This window comes from Bombina bombina, chromosome 1 (genome assembly GCF_027579735.1).
Source record: "Bombina bombina isolate aBomBom1 chromosome 1, aBomBom1.pri, whole genome shotgun sequence".
Classification (NCBI taxonomy): Eukaryota; Metazoa; Chordata; class Amphibia; order Anura; family Bombinatoridae; genus Bombina; species Bombina bombina.
Window position 1 is genome coordinate 1,180,201,814 of NC_069499.1, and position 6,905 is coordinate 1,180,208,718.

The 6,905-nt window shown below is 38.4% G+C and overlaps 1 protein-coding gene across 1 annotated transcript in view; it reads right to left on the minus strand.

The window, feature by feature from the left end:
* The window catches only part of LOC128646968 (transmembrane ascorbate-dependent reductase CYB561), a 112,123-nt gene extending 105,915 nt beyond the window's left edge, over positions 1-6,208 (minus strand). The window contains exon 1 of the mRNA XM_053699781.1: positions 5,778-6,208. The gene's annotated coding sequence lies outside the window, so the exon portion shown is untranslated. The remainder of the gene's footprint in view (positions 1-5,777) is intronic.
* Between the last annotated feature and the right edge of the window lie 697 nt (positions 6,209-6,905).

Consider the following 6,905-nt stretch of genomic DNA (forward strand, 5'->3'; position numbering starts at 1 on the left):
TCTAAAAATCGGCAGTATTATTATGCTTTTGCGTAACCTTAACACCAAAAGAGGTCTTTGTAATGGTACCAGATTGGTTGTGAAAGCTTTGCTGCAAAATTTAATTATTGCTTAAGTATTAACAGGTACAGCTGAAGGGCAAAATGTATTTATTCCTCAAATAGACTTAGCCCCAAGTAATACAGAACTTCCTTTTGTATTACGAAGAAGACACTTCCCAGTTAAATTGGCATTTGCTATGACCATTAACAAGTCTCAAGGACAAACTTCAGATAGAGTTGGCATCTATTTGTCTGAGCCTGTTTTCAGCCATGGACAGCTGTATGTAGCTTTCTCTCGGGTAAAAATCTCTGCTGATGTGAAAGTTAAAGTCATAGACGGACAAGAACAAGGCTACTTAACTGGACGTGATGCCTGTTTTACTAAAAAATGTTGTTTACAAAGAAATATACTCAAAGTAGACATAATTTGAAGAGCAGAAATTTTGGATATATTTAGGACAGTAGCCCGTCTAAATAGGGTGTCACTACAACTGTAGCTTATATATTTAAAATAAGTGTGACCAAATAGGGTGTTACTATACCTGTAGTTTATTATATATTTAAAATATGTTTGATATATTTAGGACAGCAGTCCATAAATATATAGTATTGCTACACCTGTAAGTTAAATATTTATGTAAAAGCAAACTTACAAAATAGGGTGTTGCTACATCTGTAGCTTAAAAAATAAATAGACTGCCCTCTGGGCAGGCTTATCACCTAGTACCTTATATAAATACATTTTATTAGCATAGTATTGGTTATCCTCTGCCTCCCTATAGCCATGGGAGCTGCCATCTTGTAATCTAGCTTTCACTGCATTCCAATTCTTAAAGTGATGGTGAACTTTAAATAATCAAATGTCAGAAATGTAATCTTTGCCATTAAAAAAAAATAAAAATATCTATCTGTGAAAGGGTTAAATTAGTGCATATAGTAATGCTTCCATTACAATGTTATGCCGGCACACATGTTTTTATATGACAGTTCCAGTGAACATCCAATCAACATGTGTGTCAGTTGACAATCTTGAAGTCCAGCCCCTTTAAAGCCCATAGAAAGCCTATGTAGAGAGTGGATGTGACTGCTCTATACATCACAGCCCAGCCAAAAGAGGAAATGAAGGGGAGAGGAGGAACAGACAATACCAATTAGGATTATAAACCTTTTCTTATAAAATATATATACACAATTAAAAATAAAAATTATGTGGTTTTACTTGCAAACTAATAAATGTTTTATTGCAACATTCTTATAGTCTGAAATTTACCATCACTTTAACAATCAAGCTTTTTTAAATAAAAATACCAAGAGAACGAAGAAAAATTGATAATAGGAGTAAATTAGAAAGATTGCATGATCTATCTGAATAATGAAAGAAAAAAATTGTGTTTACTATCCCTTTAAGTAGGAACTTATGTTTCAGAATAGCAGCACCCATAATTAGAGGGAGGTGCTTGAAATGTATTTAGTGTTTAATGTCCTTTTAACGCAAATGTATGCTTCAGTCCTGAGCTCTTATGAGCCTATGTTTACTCTTCAAAAAAGAATACCAAATGGGATAATAAAAAGGAAATTTGTTTAACTACTTCATGTAAACACTTGCTTAAAAAATTAAATCACCCGATCCTCAATGCAATCATGCGATTTCAAGGCTAGGATTGGATCATGGGGGACTTCCTACAGGGAGGCTGCATGACGCCAAAAAAGGTAGGATGGGGGACTGCCTATTTTAATTTGTTGTGTGGTATCCTTACCTATACTGAAAAAAACATTGTAAATATAGCCAGCAGAAGAAATTGCTCTTCCAGTGGGAGGTAGGTGTAAAATAAGAAGTTAAATGTTCATCTCCAATTCTTCTCTATTTGGTATACATACAGAGATAAAAATTTGTGTGTAGAGCAAGTGATAACATGAGGAGATCTGCAAGCTCGACCAATTGTGATGGGTTGTGGTGTCAAAGAGAAAAAAAAAAAAACTAGCTATTTCATATACAAAATTAAACCTAAAGAAGCAATTTCTCATACGTTTTATACTCTGCTTCTTATATAAGAAGTCATTAGAAAAACACATTAAGGGAAAAACTATTTTACAGTATACAGCCCTTTTAGCCAATAGTTGAAGAAATACCAGATAATATAAATTAATTGATTCTTGAAGGCACTCTAATTGAAGGGCATAAGAAATTTTTTCCGTATAACAGATCTGATTTATAAAGAATTGCAGAGTGAGGTGGTGGGTGATCTGATATAAAGGGCCAGACAGGCTTTCTCGGGATGGAAAAACTATTAATGTCTAGAGGGGAGTACAGGTTGAATTAATTTGTCAAATAATTGCATCACCAGAATAAGCAGATGGTTAATCAGTTTCTATGGATGGTGTTTTTTACTGTGTTGCAAAATGTCACTTGAAGCCGCAGGCTGTTGTGGAGAGTGTCTGGTCAGGATAAATGCATTATACCACATCATCTCCTATTTTTCCATTTATTAAGACCATTAAGCTGGTGTTTGTAGCACATCATTCGGTTAACCCACTACCTTCCAGAATCTAGCAGTTAATTTTCTAATTAGTAAGACTTCCTAAGCTTAAAGGGCATCAAATACCTCTTTATGCAATACTATGACCGCATTAATGTATTACCCTTTAGAAGTCAATGGAGAAAGACAAGTGAGAAAAAAAGCCAACATGCAATTTTAAGACAGGTGATTTAAAATTTACTTAGTTCTCTTTTTATAATTGTTAAAAAAAACATACATAGAAAGACTCAGGATCAGCAATGCACTACTGGGAGCTAGCTGGTGATTGGTAGCTTCACAAATACTTCTTGTCATTGGCTCAGCAGTTGTGTTCAGCTAGCTCCCAGTTGTGCATTGTAGCTCTGTAGATTACTTTACATGTTCAACCCATTTAAAAAAGGTACACAAAGAGCATATTACTATGACACCAATACTCTAACGCGGGAGACAAGCCCAAGTACCAGGGAACCATGGCACATAAAACTTGGCTAGTCCGACAGGATTCTTTCTATGCATCTTTCAATGAGTTATTATATTATTTATGTGTGTAAAATATATATATATATATATATATAACAGAGCTTAAAGGGTTAAAACCTCTGTATTCGTACAATGCACACATTACACTAACTACAACTCTTAGGAGCCATTTTGCAATAGAGGCTGGTGTACACATCACACAAATTACATACATTTCAAACTGTATGCAGCACAGGGTACATGTCAGAAGAAAATGTGCTAAGTGTATACACTCCATATACAGCGTACAGCTTGTAAACTGTGCCCAAGCTATACAAGTTTCGCACACTGTGCACAGATCACAAACTGCTGCCTTACACATAGTGCACACTGGGTATAATGACACAGTATATGCATTGCACATAGAATATAAACACGATACACTGACAAATTACACAAAAGAAGTACACATTGTTTATTGATAAATTACACAACCAAACATAAGGTTGACACAGGATATACAATGCATGTGACATTCATACAAGGAACACAATTCATACACAGCATTCACTAACACATTGCACATATCCCATATGGAGTATACTCATCAAAAGGTTTACTAACACTTTACACACTGGGAACATAGGATACACACAAAGAAAATATATTGTGCATAGTGCTCAGAGTATGTACACCTCACACAGTGCACACAGACTACAAACATTACACACACACACACATACTGTATACAGGCTACAAACATTACACACACACACATACTGTATACAGGCTACAAACATTACACACACATACTGTATACAGGCTACAAACATTACACACACACATACTGTATACAGGCTACAAACACCACGCACACTGTATACAGGCTACAAACATTGCGCACACACACACACATACTGTATACACACTACAAACATTGCACACACACACACACACACACTGTATACACACTACAAACATTGCACACACACACACACACACACAGTATACACGCTACAAACATTGCGCGCACACACATTGTATACAGGCTACAAACATTGCGCGCACATACACTGTATACAGGCTACAAACATTACACACACACTCTGTATACAGGCTACAAACATTGCGCACACACACACACACACACACTGTATACACACTACAAACATTGCACACACACACACACACAGTATACACGCTACAAACATTGCGCGCACACACATTGTATACAGGCTACAAACATTGCGCGCACATACACTGTATACAGGCTACAAACATTACACACACACTCTGTATACAGGCTACAAACATTGCGCACACACACACACACACACTGTATGCAGGCTACAAATATTGCACACATACTGTATACACGCTACAAACATTGCGCACACACATACACACTGTATAAGGCTACAAACATTGCACACATACTGTATACACGCTACAAACATTGCGCACACACATACACACTGTATAAGGCTATAAACATTGCACACATACTGTATACAGGCTACAAACATTGAACACATACTGTATACAGGCTACAAACATTGCGCACACACATACACACTGTATACAGGCTACAAACATTGCACACATACTGTATACAGGCTACAAACATTGCACACATACTGTATACACGCTACAAACATTGCGCACACACATACACACTGTATACAGGCTACAAACATTGCACACATACTGTATACAGGCTACAAATATTGCGCACATACTGTATACAGGCTACAAAAATTACACACACACTGTATACAGGCTACAAACATTACACACACACTATATACAGGCACTATATACAGGCTACAAACATTGCACATATACTGTATACAGGCTACAAATATTGCGCACATACTGTATACAGGCTACAAACATTACACACACACTGTATACAGGCTACAAACATTACACACACACTGTATACAGGCTACAAACATTGCACACATACTGTATACAGGCTACAAATATTGCACACACACTATATACAGGCTACAAACATTGCACACACACTATATACAGCCTACAAACATTGCACAAACACTATATACAGGCTACAAACATTGCACAAACACTATATACAGGCTACAAACATTGCACACATACTATATACAGGCTACAAACATTGCACACACACTATATACAGGCTACAAACATTGCACACATACTGTATACAGGCTACAAATATTGCACACACACTATATACAGGCTACAAACATTGCACACACACTATATACAGCCTACAAACATTGCACAAACACTATATACAGGCTACAAACATTGCACAAACACTATATACAGGCTACAAACATTGCACACATACTGTATACAGGCTACAAACATTGCATAAGAACTGTATACAGGCTACAAACATTGCGCACACACACAAACATTGCACACACACAAAAACATTACACACGCATACTGTATATAGGTTACGTACATTGCACACACAAACATTACACACACATACTGTATATAGGTTACATACATTGCACACATGCCTTACATATGCATACTGTACATGGATGCACACGCAATGAATACAGGCTGACACACGATTCGCACAACAGGCTGACACACGATTCGCACAAAGGTAACACACAGAGTTATTACAGGCTACAAACACCACGAGCAATAAATCCAGTATGTACCATTAGTATATGTGCACGTAAACAGATGCACATGTCAACGTAGATATAGACGACACGTACGTACATGGACAATATCACAGCCATCCTACCTGCTGCTGTCGGTCGGATGGTGTAGGTAGGTGTTTTAGGTATCCGCCCCTCTCTCAGTCCTGCTTCTCTTGCCCCGTCTCTCTCTCTGGTCTGAAACACCGTCACCTGCTCCTCTCTCCTACTGAAATCATGTGCACGTCACTCCTTGTGTTCGTCAGTTCTGTTTTGGTGTCAGTACTTCTGTGTATCTGCTGGACCTCCCCCGTTACTTATCAGTCCTGTTCTCCCCGTTTATCTATATCCTCCTTTTTGTATATATCTAGCAGGTCTCTGCAGTGTGTGTACAGTATATCTAGCAAATCTCCCTTGTATGTGACAGTGTATATCTACCAATTCACTACTGTGTACGTCAATCCTGTTCTCCTGCATAAATCTAGTCCCCAGCCGGTAGCTGTCCCTCCCTGTCCATGTTACACAAGGAGCTGGTGAGGGCGGGGTTTCCAGCACTTCCTTGTTGTCAGATTTTTACCAAGGAGATAGACAGCTGCACCTGTGTGTATATTGTATAGGTGTGACGTTGCATGAGTGAGATTATTGTCTGTTAGAGTCTGCTAGTACTGTATTGTGTGTGTACTATATGGATAGAGATGGACCTACTTGTGTGTGGTTGAGAATAATATTTTAATTACTTTGTCTTTTCTTCTTTGAATATCCCAATAAAGATGGATTTTTTTTGCATAGTGGTGAGTGCTGCTGCGTTCTTTGGACTGTGTTACAAGTTTAAGGGTTTTTGTGTGGTACCCCTTCAGCCTGCACCACCCCTCTATCTCTTGGACTGTGAGAATAATATTTTAAAACTAGTCCCAAAGCCAGTGAAAACGGGCCATTTTTTGCAGTACAGCGGTCCCACCCCTTGCTCCCTCTCCCCCCTCTCTTTTGCTCTCTCTCCCCCGTCTCTTTTGCTCTCCCTCTCTCTTTTTCTCTCTGTCCCCCCTCTCTTTTGCTTTTTTCTCTCTGTCCCCCCTCTCTTTTGCTCTCTTCCCCCCTCTCTTTTGCTCTCTCTCCCCCCCTCTATTTTGCACTCTCCCTCCTTTCTTTTGCGCTTTCTCTCTCCCCCTCTTTTTTGCTCTCTCCCCCTCTGTTTTGCTCTCTCCCCCCTCTCTTTTGCGCTCTCTCTCCCTCTCTGT